The sequence below is a fragment of the Petromyzon marinus genome, chromosome 5 (assembly GCF_048934315.1).
Source record: "Petromyzon marinus isolate PM22_M1 ecotype Great Lakes invasive population chromosome 5, UKy_Petmar_22M1.pri1.0, whole genome shotgun sequence".
In the NCBI taxonomy this organism is placed as follows: domain Eukaryota; kingdom Metazoa; phylum Chordata; class Hyperoartia; order Petromyzontiformes; family Petromyzontidae; genus Petromyzon; species Petromyzon marinus.
The window spans coordinates 13,405,443-13,432,259 of NC_133671.1; the positions used below are offsets into that span (position 1 = coordinate 13,405,443).

The 26,817-nt window shown below is 48.6% G+C and overlaps 1 long non-coding RNA gene across 2 annotated transcripts in view; it reads left to right on the top strand.

Annotated features, from left to right (window-relative positions):
* Positions 1-7,609: 7,609 nt before the first annotated feature.
* The window catches only part of LOC116939291 (uncharacterized), a 48,115-nt gene continuing 28,907 nt past the window's right edge, over positions 7,610-26,817 (top strand). For both annotated transcript variants that reach the window (XR_012936521.1, XR_012936522.1), the window contains exon 1: positions 7,610-8,407. This is a non-coding gene — a long non-coding RNA (uncharacterized LOC116939291). The remainder of the gene's footprint in view (positions 8,408-26,817) is intronic.

A 26,817-nucleotide genomic window follows, 5' to 3' on the forward strand; every position in this document is an offset into this window, starting at 1 on the left:
GCGGCTGCTGCTGCTGCTACTGCTGCTGCTAAAACGGGCTGACTCCTGGTGGGTTGAGCAGGGGCTGTGTGAGAGGTGGAAGGCGGCGGGGGGGGGCAGTGTGTGCGTGCTTGCAGTGCGTGAAGGAAGGTAACGGCAAGGAAGTTGAGCGGGCGGTGTGCGGAAAGATGAGAGGAGCCGTCGTGCTCCATCGCGACCCCTTCGCTGGCTCGCGCCAACCGAGCACGAAGCCGCGCATGGCTGAACGTGATTCCCACACGCGGCGGCAGCAGCAGCAGCAGTCTCTGCCGCTGGCGAGCAAGACGCCCTTCCCCTCTCTGTGCTCTCGTTGTTCCGTCCCGAGCGCATCGCCACCATCATCACCACCACCAACTAACTAACTACCCGCGGTTTGATGAGAATGCGGAACTCGCCCACCTTTGTCTTCCCTAACAAGCGCGGGTTTGGCACAGGGCGCGTTGTCGTTTTTCACCCCCCTCCTCCCCGATCCTCCTCCTCCTCCTGGACATTCCTTCACCTATGTAATCGCCCGCCTGCCATTTTCTCCGCTCTCTTCATCTCCACAGCTGACCAAACGCAGAGGGTCGAATTTGCCTTCTTGAGAGAGAGAGAGAGTGTGTGTGTGTTTGTGCGAATGCCAACACGTCCACTGGACGTCAATCTAGGTCTTGTCTATCACACAGCGAGTAGCACTCGCTAACGGCGTGCGGGTTCACGCACACACACGCGCACATTGCACGCGGTGTGATGGCGAGACGGGAATTACCAACGCCGTCGTCTTGTACAGGTTGATGCCGTCAAGAAAAATAAGAAGAATAACATCGTTACGTCACCCCGTGTTACCGCATGCGCGTGATTTGCATTGTGTTTTTGCCTGCTATAACGTGTCTGTTGGTGTTTTAAATAAACACGCGTATCGGATGCTGGTAAATGTTATTGCGTGAGTTGTAGTATATTTAACGTGTTGATGCCTTTAAAAAAATATATATGTTTTCGTACCTATGATGAAGTTAACACGGACACATGCACGGTGAGTAGAGATTATGATTGCTAGATTTTCACCTCGGGGTCAGAGATCGGCCCAGCCACTCGACTACACCTGTGCAGGGTGTATAGCGATTGTCACACCAGCTGGTCCTGTGAGTCGGGATACGAGTTGTGAATTTGTAGGCCTGGGAAATACTGAATTGTATGTAAAATGATTTAAATTTCAATGTCATACAATTTTGGGGAATATGAACGGTAAATGTATCTGCACACACGTATTCAAATATAACAAATTATTTAGTGATACTGGGTGTATTGTCAGTGTTGCACAATCAAAAATAGCGAAATAATGAACGTATTTGTCAAGACGCAATAACACTGTGGCCTTAAAAATGAATATATAATAAGTGACGTTTTGTGCAATGGCCCTCGTTCATAGTGCAAGCAATGATCCTTCTGCACGTGCTATGAAGAAGGGACATGGCCTGAAACGTCACCCTATTATGTCTTCCCTTTAAGGTGGTGCTCTTCATCTATTGTACAAGAATGGTATTTTACTATTCAGTAATGTAATTTAAGCCGGGTGGGAAACCAATTCAATGTGGAGTGCAATTGCTCATTTACAAGAGCGATCCATGCAGAATCTAAAAGGTGAATCATTAGGAGTGATGAACACATGTACCGTACGTAACAGAAACAATTACGTCACAAGACAAGCCTGCTGGCAAAGCTGTGAAATTACTGAAATATTTATTCTAGACGGGGGCAAGTCAACATCTTGCTATTGAAGGAAATTAAATGACCATTGTGCTAATGACGATGGCATAAGTATAAATAAATAGTTTGATAAGGTAAGGCAGGGCACATCCAACACGTCTTCACACGTGTTAACATGATTTAAATCAAATGTATTGTTTAAAATTGCATAACAGGGGATAACAGTGCCTGCAAAAACGTGGTTGTTGATCCGCACAACATAACTGTAACCCATAATAGAGGTTTTTGGGTTAGATCGCGTAAATATATAAATGTGTCGTTAAAATCCGCCACCACCCGACACAGCCAACTAGTAAGGGTTGTCACGGAAACAGAACGTGGCCAATTCGTCACTAGTACAGCACACCGATGTGTTGGAGAGCCAAGTCACAACATTTACAATCTGAGTACGACGTTTATATATTTCCACGATCTATATTCACTATTCACGCGGTATAACCACAAAAAAAAACCTCTCATGGATGATATTGGTCGCGAAAGCCTGCGTGTTAAACCAATTGTAAACCAGTTTAAAATAACTGAATTTAGCTTGGTGGTGGTGGGGGGGGGGCTATCCGTGCAAAGACATTTGCTTTTAGACCCTAACCTTGTGTCATTTCGCGTGTATTTGTGTATAGACAATGAATATCAATGAATATCATTGTCTATACATAAATACCATTGTCTAATCTCGTATACATTTTGCAGAGCAGGCATTTGAATACAAAAAAATGTGGCCACGTGACAGGGTTTAGCAAAACTGACCGAGGGAGGAGCGCTCGCTCGGCCAAGTTAAATTATTTTACTGTTATTAAAACGATATAATATTTCAACTAATAGCAAATAACTAATTTAGCAAGTGTGATATCAAGTCTCACGACACACTTTTCAAACGCCCTACCCATTGTGTTTTGCTGGTCTACTACTGCCACATAAACCAGTTTAATGTGTACACCTGACAGGAAGTGATGTAACCATATATGCGCAGAAGTTTTCCACGCAGCGTTTGAATAGTTTTCTTATCCTCTTTTCACTTCTTAATCCACAAAGAGACGAACAATGTGACCACGGTTAGGGTCCACAGTGCCACATCTCCAACCTCCCAACAGTGCTAAGTAGTGGATCCCTGGAGGGATCACCTCGGTTTATATTTGCATCCTATGTTGTTTAAACCAGGGTTAACATTTGTTTTGGTATGCAGTAGTGGGCTTGGTTGCCACAGCCGTGCCTGTCTTAACTGTTTTTGTAAAGTTAGTGTTTAGATGAGAAGTGTCTTTGAAGGCAGACATGAAAAGAACACTTCTGGTCTCAATGGACTCTTTCTTACCTGGTTATAAATAAAAAAAAAACAGCTCTCTCTGTACATATATACTTATCAGTTACTTATCCACACACACTTTTTGCCATGGTTAGAATCCAAAAACTATCAACTTTAACGGTGGTTGAGGAATCCCAGCAGGGATGAGCTTGGGCTATCTTTAAATCCGAAGTTTCCACCGGGTTGCATTGTTTTGTGTGAAGCATCCGTGGTTTTTGTCAGCCACCGTTAGTGTTTGGGTGAGAGGTTAATGAGTATCTTCTACATGTCTTTGAAGGCAGGCATGGAAGAGAAACTGCTCCATGGGCTCTTACATTAAAAAATAAAGGCCAACGCTCTATATAGCTATATAGCTGGTCGTAAAGGGGAGGTTGAAGGACATTTAATGGTTGGGAGGTAGACGGCAAACGTTATTAGACAAATGGATTTAAAGCTGGATTAAATTAATCCAGCAGTGGATTGACACATGGCTGAAAGTAAACGTATACCATTACATTTAAAGTAGTGAGAGGTTAAGTGGTTTTAACATCGTTACCAAAAGTGAACAAGGTAGTTGTCCCGTTTTTTTTTACTTTTGTAAAAGCACCCATTTCCATTGGTCACGTGTGGATACAACGTATTATTTCAGATTGTCAATGGATTTAGCACCTCAAAGAGTAGTTAAAAAAGCTAAACAAAGGATGTGGGGGGATTCAATAAAATATATTGTCCAAGTTAAATCGGTTGAGGTCCTATTGAGATCACAGGCAAATCTGAAAATAAATTAAGGGGAAATACAAGGCAAAGAATAGACTATGCAACTCACCTAGCAATTTGAAGGAAAAAAAACCCAGTAACTATCACTGAAGATCCACTTAAAATATGTAAAATAAACTACATTTATATAAATGTAAAGAGATGTACGGTATTTAATTTGTATTCAAGGTTATTCTCCCCAATGAATTTCGAGTTCTCAAATGTCCACATATTCACAACTGGATGCTTCTTATTGAAAAGTGCATTCGAGATTTTACAGAATTGATCACGTGTGTGTTTTTCCCTTCCTCGTCATACAAGTCATGGATGCTTTTACAAATATTCCCTTAAGAGACATGTGATTGGATGTCATTTACCACGTGTGAGATTGGTTTTCCTTCCTAATTATTAAACGAGTCCTAAATGCCTTTTATTATCAGCAGCCATGCACCACTGCTGGATGAAGGCTGCCCCAAACTGCCGTGACCTCCTTACGATCCTGCTATTTAATAGCATTCGTTTGTGCAAATGAATGACGGTCTAAATCTGTGCCTTTTGTCTGAAATAGCTCTGGATCATATTACGAACTGACAAATGTCGAGAAACCTAAAATAGTCGGCATCACCATGAGTTTCATAACCACCGTGGGTCAAAGGGCCAAGTGATCTTCAAAATCAGCATCTTTACTTAAGACTGCAGGAATCTGATGAGCTATGAAGCTCTTTTTCACGCATGTCCAGTATGGGCGGGTCAGCAAGTTAAAACAACAATATTTGTCATCCTCTTAAGCTTTTACATTCAGTGCTGGCTGTTAATATCTGGCTCTTCTCGAAACCTGTCCACTCGACGATGTCCTCAGCCCAAATGCCCATGCTAAATAAGTTGCACTTATACTCTCGGTTCTTTCGGTAAAGTCGCGTAGAAGGGAAACAATAACATTTTTATTATTATTTTACCGAAAGACCCAAAGAATATTAATCCCTGCAGTCACGAAAGCTTTAAAATGAAAAGTTGTACTTAATTAACCCCCAACCCCCCCACCGTCCCTCACACAAATGTGTAAATACCCAGCGAAAAGCGACGGTGGGAACACTAGTGGAGATTCGGCCATCTCGCCGACACTTGCACACTATTTTGCCACAACCTTCAGATTTCCTCACCCCACGGTGCCACAACCTCCCCATCATCATCATCATCGTCGTCGTTCTATATACCCTTCATCTCGTCTTTGCCCAACACACCACTACCACCACCACCATCATCACCTCCTCCTCCCTCGTCATCCACCAACAAACTCTCTGTCCACCACCGACCTCCCCTCTCTCATCCAAAAACCAAGAAGCCCTCCTCTCCATTTTTTTGCATCCCCCTCCCCCTTCTCGACCCTGCATCTATTCTTCTTCATTAATTTGCGGTCACGTGCGCGCGGCTCAGCCAATGGGCGCGCGGCTTGCATTTCAAAGCGCCCGCTGCGCGCCAATGGGAGCGCGCGTTGCATGGCGCGCGCGGGGGCCGCCCCCTCCCCCCCCCCACCACCCACCACCCCCCCCCCGTGCGCGCGGAATGCGAGCAATGCAAGATGGAGGGCGCGGCGGTGGCTGTGGTGGTGGCGGCGGCGGCGGCGGCCTCCTCCTCCTCACTCACTCCCCTCTCGCTCATCCTCCTTCCTTCCTTCATCGCCCACCACCCCCCTCTCCTCCTCCTCCTCCTCTCGGTGTCTTCTCCTATTCCCTCGGCTAGCACCGCGGCTCTCCCTTCGCCCGTCTTCCTTCCTTCCTTCCTGCTCTCCGTCGCGACGTCTCCCACCCCCCCCCATCGCTGGGTCCCCTCTCTCTGCCCCCCCACTACTCCCCCCCACTACTCCCCCCCACTACCGCCCCCCACTACCCCCCCCCCCTGCTCCCCCTCTGTGCAGCGGGGGAGAGAGAGAGAGAGAGAGAGGGGAGCTCTCTCTGGGCAAAGCAGCGAAGATGTAAAAATGTGGATATTTTTAAAATATATTTTTTAAATATTTGTTTTCATCACCCACCCCCCCTGCTCCTCTTCCTCTATTGTGATTTTATTTTATAAACCGCCATCGAGACCAAAAGAAAAGTTGTGATTTTTTTTTGCGTTTGTTGCGTTTGCGCGCTGTTTGTGGTGGGTTTTTTTTTGCAAGTTGTGGATTTTTTTTTTGGAAGAGTTGTCTTTTCGCAAACCTCTCTGCGCTCCCTCTCTCTCTCTCCCCTCTTCTCCCGCCTCTCCACGCGCGCTCCCCCCCGCTCCCTCTCTCGTCTCCCCTCTCTCGCATTCTCCATCCTCGCTCCGCTCTCCTCCTCCTCCCTCCCTCCCGCCACGCATCCCCTCTCCGTCCCCATTGCTCTCGCACCACCACCACCTCATCAGCTCCCATCTCGTGTTTTTCCCCTCTCTCGCCCCATCTCGCCCTGATTGCTGCTCCGCCGTTTGCCTCTGCGTTCTCCACGCTTCCTTTTCCCCCTCCCCCACCACCATCGCTCTCTCTCTCGCCCCGTGCCTGCCGTCTTCATTGGCCCTTCCACGCAACGTGCTCTTTCTTTCTCCATCTCGCTGCCTGTCCTCACTTTCATCGTCTCTCCTCCCCTCTCTCAGCCGCACGCTCTCCTCTTCCGAACATCTTCCTTAGTCTCCATCAGCGTCTTACACTCGCGTCTCCCCCCCCCATCTCCCCCCCCCCATCTCCCCCCCCCCATCTCCCCCCCCCATCTCCCCCCCCCCATCTCCCCCCCATCTCCCCCCCATCCCCCCCCCATCTCTCCCCCCCCCTTCAACCTCTTCCCCCCCATCTCCCTCTCCCCCCCATCTCCCCCCATCTCCCTCTTCCCCCCCCCCATCTCCCTCTTCCCCCCCATCTCCCTCTCCTCCCCATCTCCCCCTCCCCCCATCTCCCTCTTCCCCCATCTCCTCTTCCCCCCCTCCCCATCTCCCTCTTCCCCCCCCATCTCCCTCTCCCCCCCCCCATCTCCTCCTCCCCCCATCTCCCTCTCCCCCCCCATCTCCTCCCCCCATCTCCCTCTTCCCCCCCATCTCCCTCTCCCCCATCTCCCTTCCCCCCCATCTCCCTCTTCCCCCCCCCCCATCTCCTCCTCCCCCCCATCTCCTCCTCCCCCCATCTCCCCCCATCTCCCTCTTCCCCCCTCCCCCCATCTCCCTCTTCCCCCCCATCTCCTCCCCCCATCTCCCTCTCCCCCCATCTCCTCCCCCCCCATCTCCCTCCCCCCCCATCTCCTCCCCCCCATCTCCTCCCCCCATCTCCCTCTTCCCCCCTCTCCATCTCCCCCCCCATCTCCCTCCCTCTGAAGCGTCGCCTCCCCTCTACCCTTCCCTACGCGCCCCCCTTCCTTGGCGCGCCGCTCCTCGCTCTGCGGCCCCCATCGCGGCTGCTTCTCGCGCCACTCTTCCCCGGCCACCGCCGAGTCGCGAGGGCGGATGGGGTTGGTGGAGAGGCTCCCAGGTTCCATCGTGCGCTGTGGAAGATGGTGGAGGATGCAAGAGATTGGGGGGTGCGCGGAGGGCTTGGGAGGACGTGGGTCGGTAGTGGTAGGGAGGAGGAGGAGGAGAGAGTTTGAGAGAAGATCGAGGACAGGTGGAAGGAGCACGGGGGTGGGGAGGGGAGATGTGACGGTGGGGAGGGAGGTGGAGGGGGGTTGCGGTTCGGCCACACGGACACGAGTGAGGAGGGTGGAGGTTGACAGCGATGAAGACCTGCAGCGGATGGCGGCGATGATGCTAGCGGGGATTGCAGAGAAGGGATGGCTCTGCACGGAAGATAGAAGATGCGTGGACATTGTGAGTTTTGCTGGTGGGGTGGGTAGGTGGTGGGGGGGAGATTTTTGTCGATTCGCTCGGCGCGAGGCAGACACGGCGACAGCAGCAGCCACCGCCTCCACCACCACCGCCTCCACCACTACCGCCGCCTCCACCACCGCCTCCACCACCACCGCCTCCACCACCGCCGCGTTCTCCACGACTCGGCGCGCCTCTCGGCAACGAGCGCTTCCCCCCCCCCCTCGTCCTCCCCACACGTCCCGACCGATCGGGCGTCCGTGGGATGATTTTTCTCCCATGTAAAATTTCTCCAAAATTTGTGCCAGATTTATTTTAGTACCAATTTGATGGGGGTGGTGGTGGTGGGGGGGTATACACGTTTATAAAACGGGATCATGTTAGAAACAAGATTCGTCCATTTCGTACGAGCCGTAGATGCGTATTTGCAAGAGGCGTTCGCTTCTCTTGTGCGTGTATTTTTATTCTGTTGTGGATTACGGGGATGGAGTGGCCGCGAGGGCATTGTGGGGGGGGCGGAGGTGGCCTGGGATGAGAACAGTTTTCGGGGGGGGGGGGGGGTGTAGAGTGAGTTCGGTGGCATGGCAGGATGAGGGGAGGTATAGTTACAGCGTAGAAGAAGCGATTGGGTGTGCATTTCTAGGATGTCCCAACCAAAGCATTAGACCTCCCCCCCCCGCCCGCCCGCCATTAAACCAGACGCACGCACACACAAAAAGCTCCAAGACGCCGCTCTCAAGACTCTGGGATTTTTTAGACTTGAAGAGGCTCTCCACGCCTGGCATCGAAGATGGTCCCCCCGAGAGGGTAAGGTGTGTGTGTGTGCGTGAGTTGTGCCACGTTGGCTGGTTGGTAGCAGCAGCAGCAGCAGCATGCGCGCGCGCGCACCAGCCGATATAATACAGCTTTGTGTTGGTGTGCGCGCCTTTTGTGTGTCAGTGTGCCACGCTCTGTGCGTGCGACAGTCGAGGTAGCTAGGTTGTTTGGGGGGGGGGGGGGGGTTAGTATTGACGCGAGTGCCCCGTGGCTCGTTTGGGCTGTTTCGCGAGGCCAGTCGAGTACAGTAGTTGGTCTTCGCCTTAATGCGATGCGAGTGGCGTGCGCGTGCTGTGGCGTGCTTCGTGTGCGCGCGCTGTCTGTGCGGGGCGCGCCGCGAGCGGACGCGGTGGTTGGGCCGATCACGCCGTGTCCACCACCCCCCCCCCCTCCAGCACGTGCGGGTCGACTAACTCTCAGGTGTCCACCCCGCGAGAGAGTTTTTTTTTTCCTGCAACAATTCACCGAATCGTCGTATGTGCACGTTTTTTTTTTTCTAGGGTTGTAACGTTTGCAGCAGCAAGAGACAAAAAAATTCAGGAGGGTGTATGAATTGAGTGGTTTTTTTTTGTAATAAGGCTTGCCTATGGCTTTCAACTGTTGCTTTGATGGCGTATTTATTTAAACACATCCTTCGTAGATGCCGTTTAATGTAAAAATGTGTACCGAAATAATGTTCTTATTTGGTCTGAAAAAGGGTCATAGCCTGAAACGTTAGATGTTTGTATTCCCAGTAGCGTAGCTTTGCAAAGGCCGCGCGTTCAGTAAGGGCAGGACTAAAGCGCACTTGCACGGTTATTATTTTGTCGGCGTTTTTACACAACAAAAAGTGGCATTTCAAATTAAAAAAAATATATTGCTGGGAAATGCATATTTAACTAACGTGGCACCGTGCCGTTTGCACATCCAGTTGGTAAATAAGGCGCATAGGACGCGCTTATTTCACCGTTACACGCGTTAGGTGTTAAGATTAGTTTTCCTGCGCACAAAAGCGTGTGTAGCCTAAAACAAACACGTGCCGAAAAAACCCGTCATACTTCCAGTGAAGGAACAGCATGTCCATCAGCAACAGCCCACCCCCTGGCACGTGAACAAGGCATGTGTGTGTGCACGTGCCTTGTTCACGAGAACAACACACACCGCGACGCGCAAAGCGCATCATGACACCGCCACCAGCTACGACGAACGGCTTGCTTGCAGCGTGCGAGCGTATTGGACCACACGGGCATTACATAAGCATCTTTGGGCAGATGTGCAACTTGCCAGAGGCACTCTCTAGCCAAGACCACACACACACACGTGCTTACTAACTTGCACTGATGGCAGTGCATGCTTACTATGTACTACTACAGGTGTGCGTGGCGGCTGGGGCAACAGCGAGCGGCAAACGGAACACGCATCGGTCTTGCTTACTTCTACCAACTACTTGGGTTGCCACCGTGTGCCTGTTGTTCGCAGTGAAAGTGTTTATCGCTTGGAAGTGCTCAATTGCGACGCGTTCGTATATCGTCGGCCTTCACCGAATGTTCAGGACATTGATTGGCTTGCGTTTTGGTAGTTGACGCACGCGTTTACCACACGAGGATAGATTTGTGTTTTTAGCACGCACCTGGGTACTAGCTGTGTTCATTAATCGACCTCTCTGTGTGCTATGCAGAAGGCCCATTGCTCGAAACGTCGCATAATATGGTCTCACCCCCCCCCCCCTTTTTGGGAGCAGTTTTATTGACAAATGTGTTTAAATCTTGTGTGATAATGACGCGTCGGTTGACGTATACGCGTGATTGCTTTGTGTCCTAATATACACATACTCACTGAATTTAAGTGATTGACGTAGTCTTAGGACGCTGATGATATAATCTAAACACGTGTACGTAAATGTTGACATGGCCTTACTATACATAACATGTACAGCATTGTTGATAACCTTACTACACACGCCCACGGCATTATTTGAATGACCTCACTGTACGCATGCACTATATAGTTGAGATGGCCTTACTAATCCCATGCTATTTTTTTAGATGACCTTACCAATCTCATACACGCTGTTGACATCGCCTTACTAAACACGGTGCACACTGTTGAGATCGCCTTGAAAACTTGTAACGTTGTTGCCTTAACAAATTAACGATTTATAACGAATACATTTTACATTGTTTTTTTTTTAATTCCGTAGCGCCGTATATCACACACGTGCTATCACGTTCTTGTCGCGACGATAGCAAATGCATCGTTCATGTATTTGCGCACGCGCGCCTCTCGACGCTTGGCGGAAAGTCCTTACCACCCACCGCTTGCTCACTAAATTTTAGCCGTGGCCTCGTGGCACACACACACACATACACACGGGTTCTTCAGGATGCGGCCGCGTTACTCTGCGCTGACAGCAACAATAGTCGTGGCTTTTTGTTCAGGCGGGCGGCGGGGGGGGGCAGTGCCTTAAACCGCATCAACCACACATTAACCACACTTTCACTCCCAAGTGGAACAACCCAGGAGCGACCCCGACCGCCTGACTCGCTCGTCGTGCCCGCACGCGACCCGTTGTTTGTCTACGTCTCTGTGAAACATATTAATTAAGGTGCTCGTTAACAACACTTTTTTTTGTGTGTGCCAACAGTCAATGGTTGTAGTTGGGGGGGCTATACGGGAATTTGGGGGCGGGGTGTTCTTTGTAAATATGAATCAACGTGCCACCGTGGGTGTACACGGCGTGCCAATTTCCGCGTCTTGGTCGCTTTCCAATTGTTGTTCAAGTTGTGGTGCGTAACACGTGTATTATGTAATGGTGTATAAGTAAATGTTATATTGTGGAGTGGAGGTGGGGGGGAGGTTGTTGGGGCTGAGGAGGGGCGGGTGTGAATGGGTCGGAACAAGTCGATATTCCCAAAGCGTCCGACGATTCGCGTTAAAACAGCGACTACTCCGCTCTTTTATTATTGTAATATTGTAATAAAACTAAAATGGTAGAGAGAGAGAAAAAAATCAATAATAGTAATATTACTGCAGTAATATTAATTACTACCGCATTACGGATAACTATAGTGTCAAGCAAGCACGCGGTGTCAGTTAAATGTACAGCAAGCATTCTTTGCTGATGGCAAACGACGTTGGCGATGGTGATGCTCCGTCGACGACAAACATCAACGGAGACGAGCGTTTGCGATGTCGCCGCCCGCGTTGTGCATTGTCCATTCATTTTACAGTCGACGTGCTTTACCCCCTACCTCGCCGTCGCATCCTTTAGCACCACCGCTGCCTTTTTACATTATTGGCCCACCCAAGGTAAGGAAGGGCCCAACGGGAGCTGGCGAATCTTCGCGTTTCAACGCAACACGCGCGGCACACAGCGCGCGAAGTCTTGTCCCGTGAGCGCCACCCGCGATGCCCGTCGTCCCACTTGGTGGAAGGGGCCCTAGTAGCGACCGCTTCACACTGCTGCTGATGATGATGATAATGACCGTGATGCCGATTGTGATGATGACACCGGTCCATGTAACTGAATGGACACAGTCCTGTTTACACCCGAATCTGTATTATACAACACACACACGCAAAAATACGAAGATTATTCTCGCTATAGCCCGATTCAATACCGTCTTGTTGGGGCAATTGCTGGTTTAGCGAGGGCCGATGATGGCCGGGGGTGGTGGGGGTTGACGTTGATAAAACCGCGGCGCCCATCCGCCTTTGTCTCCCCGAATGCTGATGTTCATTGACAAAAACCGTACCAAGGTTAGCCCGCTTAAGGCCCGATATCCGTGGCAGTTCACGCACCCCCGCGCGTGTGACGGTGAAACCACTTTCACTCGCGAGCCGTGGGTGCGTGCGTGCGTGCCGGAAACGCGGTGATGTTTACACAAACAAGTGTTGTACCTCCTGCGCAGCAGCCACAACGTAAATCAAAGCGTGCTCGGCACGTCTCTTAAAGAACACAAATAAAGCTGAATAACAGGTTGCATGTGTAAACAAATGGCGAATAGCCTTCCCCTCCCCCCGCCAGCTATATTGTCAAAATCGTCACGTGAAGCTGCTATTCATTTTATAAGTTAACTGAAGCTGCAGCTTGATAACATACAATATTAGCACGCACACGATGATTGTTTATATAATGTAGAGACGTTTGCGTTCCGGGACAGCGAGAAGGGATGGTTGGTGGCTTGCGGAGGCGAGGTGAGAGGGGACATTCATCCAGCAATGATCAAGGCTGCTGCTGCTGATGGCCGGAATATATTGGAGTATTCAGCACTGGTTACTCAACACTAGGCAATAGGGTTAGGAGATTACCCGGACGAGTGCAGGCAGCGGGAAGGAAGCGATGGCTGTGCCGTGGTGGTGGTTGAGGTGGGTATAGCTCCGCTATGCAGGTGATGTTGACGAGGTGGAGGAGGTAGGAGGAGAGATGGCGTGGCATCGTCTAGCCCCCCCCCCCCCTCTGTGGTGGTATCCGTGCACGGTTGGCTACGTACGGTGCGAAATAAGTTCATGTAGCGTGGTGTTTTGATTGTGTATGTGGTGTGTGGTCTATGGTGTGTGTGTAATGTGTTGTGGTTTGTGTGGTCTATGGTGTGTGTGTAATGTGTTGTGGTTTGTGTGGTCCATGATGTGTTTGTAGGTGTGTGTTTTATGTCGTGTGTAGTGTCTTTTATATTATTTTGTGTTGTGCGTGGGGTGTGTTTAGGTACATTGTGGTGTGTATCCCGTATGTCGTGTGTGCGATGGATTTTTTACGAGGTTTGCTGTATATGTGTGTCGTGTGCATTGGTCTGGGCCTGTGTGTGTAATAGCTGGTGCCCATGTGGTATGTACACCCGGTGCGCGTGTGTGTGTGTCATGCGAGTTATTATTTTGTGGCTTGCTGTATGTGTAGCATATACGTACGTATTTATGTGTAAGAATGCCTGTGTGTGTTACGCGTATCGTGTGTTGAAGATGATGTGTTAGCTATATCTGTTTATATGTGGCGTGCTGTGCATATACGTGGTTTATTCCTGGACAGTACTATATTATGTGTTTGTGTTCTGTGCGAGTATGATGTGTATTATGCTTTATTATGTGTTCGGGGTGCCTTCCTGAAGTGTGTGCGCCGTACCTAGTATATTGTGTGTGTGTTGTATCATACACATTGTGTATCAACACTTACGGCAGGCATCACGAACAACACGTTCACTCAGTGCAACGTGGTGAGCACGCGAATTATGATTGTGTATTTGTGTTGTTCGCATGTGATGTGTTATTTGTGCGCTCTGCGTTGTGATGTACGGGTTAGTGTGTAATTAGACTGCATTGTGCTGCATATGCGGTACATTTGCAGTATGTAGTTGTGCCATGTCCTGTGTTTTACATTGCTTTACTATACTACGTTGTTTTGTGTACACTTTTGATGTGCTGTGCGTGGTGTGACACGCGTGTATGGACTTTGTGTATGTAATGTGTATGTGTAACGGTACATGTGTGCTGTGTGTATTCTTGTGTTTACGTATATGTGTCCTTCGTTTTTTGGTATGTGCGGCGTATTGTGCAGTCTACGTATGTGTTGTGGTGTTTGTCTGCTGACTGACTATATGAGGCGCATGGGTAGAGTGTGTGTGTGTGTGCTGTTTGTACGTGGTGGTTGTGTAATATCCACGTGCTGTGTGTGTGTGTGTTGTGTACATGGGTCGCGTATTGAATGTCTCCACTCCGTCCTGTGTGCGTCTCGGTGTACAGTTTAATCTATGCATCTGATATACTTTGTCTATATGTTGTATTGAATGTTGTTCCCTGTACAATGTGTTGTGTGCATGTGATGTATTACAGTGTGCAGTGTTTTTCCGCTGCGTGCTGTTGTTTGTGGCGTTATGTGCTTGTACGGTGTGGTGTGTGTATATGTGGGGTGTTGTAATTGCGTGCGTGCTGTGTGCTTGAATGCACGTGGTTGTGTGTATTGCCCATGTGCAGTGCGTGTTAGGTGTACGTGTGTGTAATGTCTTGTGTATGGTGTGGTTTGCGTGTGTTATTTGTGGCGTGTGCCCACATTGCTTAGTGTGCACGTGTTTGTTGAGTGTGCATAGGTGATGTGTATGTGGTGTGTTGTGTACGTTGTGCATACGGCAGCACAACACGCTACATCGGCGTGCTTGTATGTATGTTACGTATGTCTGTGTACATCGTGTAGCCTGTGCATGTGGTGTGTTACGTATACCGTACGTGGTGTATACGTCGTGTGCATTATGAGCGTGTGTGGTGTGTGCTCAAGTAGCCCTACGGTTGCCTGTGTATATTGTGGTGTGTGTGTGTGTATGCTGTGTTGTATGTACATTGTGTTTGTGTGTATGCTGTGTTGTTTGTACATTGTGTTTGTGCGTGTATGCTGTGTTGCATGTACATTGTGTGTGTATGCTGTGTTGCATGTACATTGTGGTTGTGTTGTATGTACATTGTGTATACGCTGTGTTGTATGTACATTGTGTATGTGCTGTGTTGTATGTATATTGTGTTTGTGCGTATATGCTGTGTTGTATGTACATTGTGTTTGTGGGTATATGCTGTGTTGTATGCACATTGTGTTTGTGCGTATATGCTGTGTTGTATGTACATTGTGTTTGTGTGTATCCTGTGTTGTATGTACATTGTGTTTGTGCGTATATGCTGTGTTGTATGTACATTGTGTTTGTGCGTATATGCTGTGTTGTATGTACATTGTGTGTGTGTATGCTGTGTTGTAATTACATTGTGTTTGTGTGTGTATGCTGTGTTGTATGTACATTGTGTTTGTGTGTGTATGCTGTGTTGTATGTACATTGTGTGTGTATGCTGTGTTGTATGTACATTGTGTGTGTATGCTGTGTTGTATGTACATTGTGTGTGTATGCTGTGTTGTATGTACATTGTGTGTATGCTGTGTTGTATGTACATTGTGTTTGTGCGTGTATGCTGTGTTGTATGTACATTGTGTTTGTGCGTATATGCTGTGTTGTATGTACATTGTGTTTGTGCGTATATGCTGTGTTGTATGTACATTGTGTTTGTGCGTATATGCTGTGTTGTATGTACATTGTGTGTGTGTATGCTGTGTTGTAATTACATTGTGTGTGTATATGCTGTGTTGTATGTACTTTGTGTGTGTATGCGTATGCTGTGTTGTATGTACATTGTGTGTATATGCTGTGTTGTATGTACATTGTGTTTGTGTGTGTGTATGCTGTGTTGTATGTACATTGTGTGTGTGCGTATGCTGTGTTGTATGTACATTGTGTGTGTGCGTATGCTGTGTTGTATGTACATTGTGTGTGTGCGTATGCTATGTTGTATGTACATTGTGTGTGTGCGTATGCTGTGTTGTATGTACATTGTGTGTGTGTGCTGTGTTGTATGTACATTGTGTGTGTATGCTGTGTTGTATGTACATTGTGTTTGTGTATGCTGTGTTGTATGTACATTGTGTGTGTGCGTATGCTGTGTTGTATGTACATTGTGTGTGTGCGTATGCCGTGTTGTATTTACATTGTGTTTGTGTAGGCTGTGTTGTATGTGCATTGTGTTTGTGTGTATGCTGTGTTGTATGTACATTGTGTGTGTGTATGCTGTGTTGTATGTATATTGTGTGTGTATGCTGTGTTGTATGTACATTGTGTGTGTATGCTGTGTTGTATGTACATTGTGTTTGTGTGTGCTGCGTTGTATGTACATTGTGTGTGTGTGCTGCGTTGTATGTACATTGTGTGTGTATGCTATGTTGTATGTACATTGTGTTTGTGTGTATGCTGTGTTGTATGTACATTGTGTGTGTATGCTGTGTTGTATGTACATTGTGTGTGTATGCTGTGTTGTATGTACATTGTGTGTGTATGCTGTGTTGTATATACATTGTGTTTGTGTGTGCTGTGTTGTATGTACATTGTGTGTGTGTGCTGTGTTGTATGTACATTGTGTGTGTGTGCTGTGTTGTATGTACATTGTGTGTGTGCTGTGTTGTATGTACATTGTGTTTGTGTGTGTATGCTGTGTTGCATGTACATTGTGTTTGTGTGTGTATGCTGTGTTGTATGTACTTTGTGTTTGTGTGTATGCTGTGTTGTATGTACTTTGTGTTTGTGTGTATGCTGTGTTGTATGTACTTTGTGTTTGTGTGTATGCTGTGTTGTATGTACATTGTGTGTGTGCTGTGTTGTATGTACATTGTGTGTGCTGTGTTGTATGTACATTGTGTGTGTATGCTGTGTTGTATGTACATTGTGTGTGTGTGCTGTGTTGTATGTACATTGTGTGTGTGTGCTGTGTTGTATGTACATTGTGTGTGTGTGCGCTGTACGTATGGGACGCGTCCGTCGTTTGCACGATGGGTGTGCGCGTCCCCAATGTGTTCGCACGTACTCCACGTGTGTACGAGCCTGTGTGCATGCACGTTCGCCATCATGTGCGTACGTATATGTGAGTGTGGCGTGTGTGTGTTTGTGTGGCTATAGCTGGTGTATACCTATCATGTCAAGAAATGCCATTTATGTAATTTCTGTGTGCGTTGTGGCCCGTTTTGATTTTCGCACGCGTACTCGTGTCGTGTGCGTACGGTTCTGTGTGCACCCCACACCACGCCTACACTCTTGCGATCAAGCGTCAGCTTAGCCTACACGCACATCACATGCCCCTTGCGCATGGAAGACATGGTGAAGTATGGTCAAAGCGACCCGCCTGTCGTGTCGTTACGACGGCGAGAGTTGGACGCGCTTGCACTCGAGGCAGAGGGCAATAAAGGGGGGGGGGGGGGGGAGGGAGTTCAGCCGAACAAGTTCCATCCACGCACTCCTTGGTTCTTTGGGTAAAGTCACGTACCGTAGTTAGAAATAAAATCAAACAAATCACGACGTTGCCATCCGCGGTGGTTTTTTTTTGGCCACGAGTCGGCCCGCGTTCCGTCCCCCTGTGAGAGTGCGACGCTGGAGCTGGTGGAAAGCGCGCCCTGGGTTTACTCCGTACACCCCCCCCCAGTCTCGACTTTTGTCAACGCGCACACGAGTTGTGATCGATATAACAATAACGACGAAACATTGTCAAGGGGTGTTGGTGCATACGCGCGTGAGATGCGCGCACGCGCGCGCAATGTATAGCCAGCACCAAGTGTAAGCATCACCGTCAAAATGTGTGCTGCTGCAATATCGTTAGGGGGTGTTTTTTTTAATACACGACGAGGGATACATTGGAGGAGTTCGACTCGACCAAAAATGGTGCACGATCACTTGCAACGATGCATGTAAGGATAGTTGAGCGGTGTCTTCGTGTGCTGTGTTGGCAACGTTGTCGCACTGTCGCTCAGAATAGTTTTTTTTTAAATTCTCCATGTCGCAACGCTAAGCGCGGTAGCGAACAACACAAACACTTGCGACACGAGTAGCGACAACGCAAAGCATTGGCATAACGGTGACGACGACGACACTACAGACCGTAACGGGGACGGCACAAACAACAAACGCAAAGGCGACACAAGCCGCGAATATAACAGCGACACACAAATCAAACCGCGGATATAACGGCGACACAACCACCAGCGAATGTAACAGCGACACAAACACCAGCGAATGTAACAGCGACACAAATCAAACCATGAATATAACAGCGACACAAATCACGAATGTAACAGCGACACAAATCAAACCATGAATATAACAGCGACACAAATCACGAATGTAACAGCGACACAAATCAAACCGCGGATATAACGGCGACACAACCAGCGAATGTAACAGCGACACAAACACCAGCGAATATAACAGCGACACAAATCAAACCATGAATATAACAGCGACAACCACCAGCGAATATAACAGCGACACAAATCAAACCATGAATATGACAGCGACACAACCACCAGCGAATATAACAGCGACACAAATCAAACCATGCATGGAACAGCGACACAACCACCAGCGAATATAACAGCGACACATCAAACCGCGAATGTAACAGCGACACAAACACCTGCGAATGTAACAGCGACACAGACACCAGCGAATGTAACAGCGACACAACCACCAGCGAATGTAACAGCGACACAAACACCAGCGAATGTAACAGCGACACAAACACCAGCGAATGTAACAGCGACACAACCACCAGCGAATGTAACAGCGACACAAACACCAGCGACTGTAACAGCGACACAAACACCAGCGAATGTAACAGCGACACAAACACCAGCGAATGTAACAGCGACACAACCACCAGCGAATGTAACAGCGATACAAACACCAGCGAATGTAACAGCGACACAAACACCAGCGACCCGAGCCCACGGGTCCTAAGCGGCACACAAACGCAGCGACACGGCAGGAACACCACAACCGTGAACTGCAACTACAGGGCTAGGCCACGAAACGTCGTACGCAACAGCGACGGCTCGTAACACGTACACACACACGCACGCGTTGTGTGACGAGCGCTACACTTACGGAGGGGGTGCTGTTGCTACACACATTATTGACGCGTGTGATTCTTCCCCATACGCATCGGTCACTGCACCTAATAATATATCGTGAGGCTAGAAGCTTTCACGGCTCAACCGTATTGTTAATTACAATTGAAGGGCGACGCCGTGTGGTTCTTCCACCGTGGGAGTTGTCCACCCACTGTTCACGTTTGCCGTGTTGTGGCGAGGTCATTAGCCGCGTGGGGCCCTTTTTCGGTGTGAAAAAGCGTTCACGAAAACAAATTCGTAAGGTCAGGATTTTGATCAAACTAAAAACGAGTAATTTTGAGATTGAAAAAAATATATATTGTTCCAGGACCGCGGTGTTGAAAGCCTTGCGATTTGCCTGTCTGCTTCTGGATGAAGGCCTGCTCCCCTACGCGGGTTTTTTTTTTATTAACCATACTTCACTCCGCTGGTCAATACTGGTTGATGAAAGAGGTAGGCAGGCGCTCGTTAGTTGTCGTGGGGGTGGGTGGGTGGGGGAGGTATTACAGGTTGAGATATCACTCGCCACTAAACGGGAATCGAACTCTTGTGGCTTTGTTGAGGGCACAGAGCGTTGGGTACGCCACACGGCTTCCTCTCTTAAATGAACATCACCAACACCGATCCTAGAACCCCGTGGCCCGGTGTCGAACTCCGGTCGCCGGCTTCAGAACGACGAGGACGACGCTGCGTTATTTATTTTTGTACAATTTACCAAGCGCGTTATTTCATTGCTATATATTTTTTTTGTTGTCGCCAGGGCAGGACTCATCTTTTTGCGTGTAACCTCCGAAACAACTGCGCCGAGTGAGAAGAGTGGTGGACCGGCCACCTCTCCCCGTAACGCGACCCCCCCCCTCCTCCTCCTCTCCCCTTCCTCCTGGTCAGGTGTAAAATGGCCTCGGTCTTTTCGCTGTTGACGCAAAAGTGAAGGCGGTCCGCCCTTTTTTTGAGCGGGGGGCCGAGCCCGAGGCCGCGTCTCCGATTGGCCCCGTGCGGATTGTGACGGAACCCCGCCATGCGTCTTTGGCGGTGGTGGTGGTGGTTTTTCATTGTTTTTATACACTGCGCGTGACGTCAGCGAAATGAACAACGTCGAATTGGTGTTTGGTAGTGCTGGTGGTGTGGCACGTGTTGTTGTTACCGTGTGCTCTGGGGGGCAAGGGGGGGCAAGGGGGGGCTGGACGAGGGATGAGTGTTGTCCGTTGTTGTTGTTCAACGTTCTGTGTACGAGTAGCCCTCGTTGTGGACGTATTCGTGAACCAGATTTTAGTTTTGTGTGGTTTATTTGGTTTCATTGTCAATTTTATTATTGCACAAATCACGGTCGATTTTTATGCGCGTGTGTGTAACTTCGTATAATTTAGCAACAACGATTGAAGGGATTTGTAACCGAGCTTGTTTGTGACGCATTCTTACACCCACTGTGCACCTAAAATTATTCGTGTTCGTAGTTGTAGTACGATTCTTAATTTTGTTATTTTAGTCATCACGGCAATTTTAGAATTTCTCTGGGTATAATTCATTATCGGTGTTCACTGTTTAACGTTATGTTCGTCATCACGTTGGCGATGTGATGGGCCCGAGTATTCCGCTTTGGTGCTAGGAGGGTGGTGGGGGGGGTGTACGCGTTTTCACCTTCCACGGGAATCGTTCGTTTGTTCAGATGTCATCGTGGTCACCCTCTCTCTGTCTCTCTGTCCGTGCGTCGCTCACGGAATTCACTGGTGTGACGCGGGGCTGGCGGGTTGAACAACACGCACCTTGTGACATCACACGAACACGCAATCCCAACTAGCACGCGGCTCTCTTTTTAAATGTACCCAATATTTACAACAACAAAAATCCCCCCACAACTTTGTCGTACAATAGCATTGCCTGTTGCGTTATAATTGAATATCAAATGTTTGATTGCAAGTGCCACACCCCATCAACACACAATTATAACCTTATTGATATCATTAATCGGGTTTCGTTCTCTTCAATGTTGCCAAACGTTAAGCTGAATTCCAGATAAAGCATACAACAAGAACGTCAGTTATCTCGGTATACGTATACTGCAGATATATACTGTACACCATTAAGTTTTTATCACGAACGAAAATAATAGATCCCAATATTATTACTGCTGCACAATCATTTGGCGAGTGAGACGTTCGCGTTCGTAATAGATAGGATGGCGTAGGCGCGCGGGTGTGTGGTTGAGAATGAAGTTGAACCAACCACTGTTCTCTCGAGCTGCCCGTTGTGTGGAAACGTCATTTTAACTCTTCGCTGACCCGTAAAGAAAGTTTCGTCTCACGGCATTGTGAGCACTGCAGTGACGTCAGACAAGAAAGGCGGAGTTGCACTGTCCGATGGTGTTGTTGCACTGATACATTTGGAACTCGAGCCAAACTAGAGACGTTTTTTTTCCTGTACAGATTGCACTTAAACCAAAAAAATAATAATCAATATTATCATAGAAATACAAATAAGGAAAATAGTTTGTTTAATGTCTTTACGGTGGCAATGACATCAATGACAGTGCACGTGGTACTAATTATTGATCGTTTAAATAGTAGACTTGTTCAATTTAAAGAACACATTTTTTTAAGACGGTTATGGTGAATATCAGTTAATTTATTTGCATTGCATTGAGAATATTAATTCGGCTTGTGGTTTTTTTCCCATTCATTTACAACTGAATGAAGGCCCTCTCGCCATGTCAGTTTTATGAGGGTTTGACCATACTTCAACCAATGCTGGTCAGTGGGAGATTTGTGAATTGGGGGGGGGGGGGGGTCGGCTGGGGGAGGGGGTTTCAGGATTGATTCCGAAACCACTGAGCCACTTGGTGTTAGCTGTGGCCAACACCGGTGGGTTCGCAGCACGGTGCGCTAACCACTGCGCCACCACTCCCCAGCATTGCTTGAAAGAAACACTAATTAATAAAGTAATCACATCGGTAAATAAACCTAGGCCTTGTCGTAAAAACATCTGCGGTATATTTTTTTATTGGCAGAGATGAAACGATAATTTGGTCTGCTTTTCACTTTATAGCTGACGCACTCCGTTTTGCTGCGTGAATTCATCTGTTGCTGATAAAAAGGCACCTTTTGAGTTTACAAAATGAAATACAATATATGTGCACAGATTAAAGCTATCCGTTGTTGTGGAACTATCACCGGGCATCCTGTGAACTACTGGACATCTGTGAAAAAGAGCATTATAGCTCAACGGATTTCTCTCGGATAAATAAAGATTATTAAGAGATTCTGATAAGTTATGAACAATAATCATTTCACCTGGAATGTGCCTGATCTCGCCACATCTGGTTAGCACAGCAGGGTAAAGCATGTTGTGTACTTAGAAGGAGCGATGACCATGCCTGCACAGATTGTCACTGACTCGTGGGGCAACGTGGTGGGCAGCAGAGGGCGGTGCAGCAACACCCGTTGCTGTACTCTACGTCTATGCTCTCGCATCTACGCTCGCCGCAGTCAACCAAATCAGCACTGATCAGCATGGTTCAGTCCGCTCAAATAACCCCCATGGCCGCTCACAGCAGTGGATTGACAAAGGGCTTGTCTATGCACAACAGCGACAATAATATTAATAGCCTTTTTCTACAAAAGCCTTACTGACTCTCAAGACACTTGTGTCATGAGGTTCCTGCTTTGGGATATTTAAACCAGTGGCATTCACGAGAGTTTGCCACTCCATGTTTTGCCAATTAGAAACGCCGTCTTGCTTTTTAATGTAAAATGCCATCTCAAATTTCAATTCCTGCATGAGTTTTACCGTTAAAGTCCCAACTTTCACAGCTTTCGCGGAGATGTCAAGTATTCAGGGGCATGCAGGAGTGTGTAGACGATACAATTGCACCGGGCCCCATGGGTCAGAGGTGCCCAGGGGCCGGGGAAATTGAATAAAGGGGCCCCTGTGTAATTCTTTGTTACTAGGGCCTATTCCGAGCACTCTACGCCACTGATACAACAAGGAAGCTCTGACGGACACAGCTCTTTAAGTACAGTAACACAGTCTCACACAAGCGGAGCGAGAGAGAAAGCCTTCTTAAATATTCCCAATGTAAATACGCACGTAAATAAATGATGGCGGTAAAGGGACCCCTCTGCAGGGGAATCTCTTGAACCGCGGTGCGCGTTTTACCGATCGGCCCCAGAGCGCCGCGGGGCCTCCGTCCCACACGGCGCTCCGGGGTCCTGGCGGCCGACGAAAGTGCCGCGTGCGGTTCGGGATCGACCGGTGGGTGAGATCGGCGGGATTTTGTGCGACGGTTTCGGGAATCTGTGGCCCGGTCCGGTCCGTCCAGAGGATTGGGCTGATGGGTTACGTGGTGGGGTACGGCAGGTGGGGTGGGGAGCTGAGGGTTCAAACTGGTCCATACACCTCGCTAAGAGAAACTAAAGAACAGTTGATTGGCCCTAAACTGATAATGACGATAGACACGAGCTATCAACGTCAGAGAAGCACGAAAGCATGTAATTATGCCTGGAAAGTCGAGATGTTCATAGGCATCAGCTGTTCTCGTCATCGGAACAGAAAAAAACAGTTGGATGTAAAATCATGTTGTTCATCGACACTAGCTCTCCCAACTTCAGAGAGAAAGAGCGAAAACATGCTTTGCTTTCAAATCATGATGTTCATAGGCTGCAGCTTTTCTGTTCGGAGACAGGAAACGTGGCCGTTGGTCCTCTTGTCAATGTTCATTCACGTGGCCGTTTAGATGCCTAATTTTGCGTCTGTTTGCTTATGAAGTTAACACATTTTGTACGTCTGAACGTGCCCGTCCAGCAGTGTGTGCGTTGTCATTATATGGCCAATTGGAAATATCAATGTTCAGCATGCGGAAGTTGTGTTAAAACGAGTGGAGAACTCGCAACCTCTGCAACAGGAAATACGGTACAGCAGTCATTTCCACTCTTCTCACAAATCCTCCCGTACTCGGGAGCACTAAAAGTAATCCGATTTTTGTACGTCGTAAAATGCAAAGATAACTTATTGTGAGGTTTTGTTTTATATCCCCGAGGATTTAAAGAATATTCCGGCAGAGGAGTTGCATTGAGAGGAGCATAGTTTTCAAAAGTTTCTAGAGCAATTTAAATGAACCGGTGTGGTTCAGTCTTCTGTATTCGTTACTGCCACCCCTTCGGTGTCGCTATCATCTTCCGAACGTCTTCCGCAGTTTCACCTCAATGTTGTTTATATGTTACACGGAAAGTCCCGTGTAGCCAGTTATCCCGGCTAGTTTAAGGGGCATTGGCCTACAGCCACGAACAAGAGCCATTGTTGGGGTGGAGAGGAGCCCAGCTAGCAGCCAGCCAGGAAATTCGGAGCATGGATTATTTTTAATCGTGGTATGACGCCTTTTATAACATTATTTTGCCTGCAATAGATGTTTGTGTGAGACAAGCGATATCCGTGTAATCGTTTCATAGTAATATGACACGCATTTACAAAAGTATGTCTTTTGTAAAGTACAGTTTTTTTGACAGCCCTTTGTCAGTCTACCGCTGGATGAAAGGACTCTATTCTGATGCAGTCATGGGGGGGCGGGGGAATGCGTTTGACCATACTTCATCACGAAAGTCCAGTCCGCAGTAACGTAAAATTAGCTTACAAAAAAATCAATGTATACGAGAGTTAAGGAAAATGTAAAAAAAATTATAATCACAGGCCCCACGCATTCCAAACGCATTCACGAAACAACCATCGAAATCACGATTTATCTTGCAGTCGAAAAAAAAAACCACACCCCTTTTTTATTTAATCATTCATCTCCGTTTAGCCATCAACTCTGCGACGAGCCATTCATAAACGCAGTCGCGAATGCCGTTTCCCCTGCGCACGCACGCGCGGCATGCGCTGTGTGCATGCCGGGGGCAGCAGCTGCCTCGTGCAGGTGACGTGGGGGAGAGGGGGGGGGCGGGGTGCGCAGGTGATTCGGGTCGGTGACAGCGGCAGGTGACAGACGCTCACCTCCCCTCTCCGTCGCGGGTTGGGGGGGGGGGGTGCCAGGGGACAGGTGTGGTGGCGGGCGGGCGGGGGAGTGCAGTTTTCAGTTAGCGCACCTGGTTGACGGCTACCCTCGCGTCCTGTAATCCCGGCTATTAACGAGCTTTAAGGGGCCCGCCCGCCCGCTCGCTCGCACCCTTTGCGCCGACAATGCCGCCTGCTCGCTCCTCCCTGGAGCAAGAGGCCCCGCCCATTTCCCTCCCGTGGTTGACGGGCGAAGTGCTTGCGCGAAGGTCACTTTTTTTTAAAGTTCGCGCATCTTAAGAATTCGGCCAGGGCTGCGACTACGCGTGGCACCCCTGACCGTCGCTCCCCCTCGTATGCATGGTGGGTTTTCTCCGGTTTACTCCGGTTTGGTCCCGCACGAAGACAGCCTCTCATTCACGGTGTCGGTCAAACGTGCCAATGTAGCAGCAGCAGCAATAATGATAACATGGTTCATGTGATTGTTATGATCCTTCTTCACTACTCCAGTGATTCTATGAATAGTCACAATTCTGGGTGGATTGCGATTCGATTTAATATAATCCGTTCTAGCCGTCTCTTTTTGTTTTGTTCCGCATTGTTCTTTTCCATTAGTCTCAACTGTGGCACAAGCAAAACAGTATTCACAAAATTTCCGTAAACTGTACGGACGCCCCTGAGGGTACCACTGAAGTTAAAGTCGAACACCTGGGCATGGTCAACCGCTTGCACTCTAAATCCATCTCAGTCTTCACCCTCTCCACTCTCCTCCTCTCACAGTGGCACAGGCTGCAGCCATCTCTATCCATTCGGGGCCATCCATTGAGCACGTACGCAAAAATCTGTCCAAACTTGACCCCTCCCCCCCTCCCTGAACGCACGCGTACTTTTCACACCCCCCATCCCCCACCTGCGTATGTACGCTTGACGCACCCCCTCCCCTGAATCCTATAGAACGGCCGATATTTAATCCACGCAGAAACGATCAAGGATGAATAATATTAACGTGTTTAAGCAAACAGTCTACCACCGGACTATCCAACTCATCTGAAAGCCAATGTAGACAAATTATCATCGAGGCTTCACTCCCCCCCCCCCCGTCTCCTAACCGTACGTACATTGTCAGTAGACCCTCCCCCCCATACGCATGCGTAGGCATTTGGGTTAACCCCCCTCCATGCATACGTACTAAATGGATGGCCCACTATCTGGTGTGATGCTCATAACTGGGAGTTGATGCCCATTATTTCCCACCATTTGCGATCTTCTGCATCTCATGTAGAGTCCCATCCGACTATCTCGCTTTGACCAACCGACTGTCTTGCTTTGATCAACCGACTGTCTCGCTTTGACCAACCGACTGTCTCGCTTTGACCAATCCACTGTCTCGCTTTGACCAATCCACTGTCTCGCTTTGACCAACCGACTGTCTCACTTTGACCAACCAACTATCTCGCTTTGATCAACCGACTGTCTCGCTTTGACCAACCGACTGTCTCGCTTTGACCAATCGACTGTCTCGCTTTGACCAACCGACTTTGTCGCTTTGACCAACCGACTGTCTCGCTTTGATCAACCGATTGTCTCGCTTTGACAACCCACTGTCTCGCTTTGACCAACCCACTGTCTCGCTTTGACCAACCCACTGTCTCGCTTTGACCAACCGACTGTCTCGCTTTGACCAACCGACTGTCTCGCTTTGATCAACCGACTGTCTCGCTTTGACCAACCGACTGTCGTGCTTTGATTAAGCGACTTTCTCGCTTTGACCAACCCACTGTCTCGCTTTGACCAACCCACTGTCTCGCGACTGTCTCGCTTTGACCAACGCACTGTCTCGCTTTGACCAACCGACTATCTCGCTTTGACCAACCGACTTTGTCGCTTTGACCAACCGACTGTCTTGCTTTGATCAAGCGACTGTCTCGCTTTGACCAACCCACTGTCTCGCTTTGACCAACCGACTTTGTCGCTTTGACCAATCGAC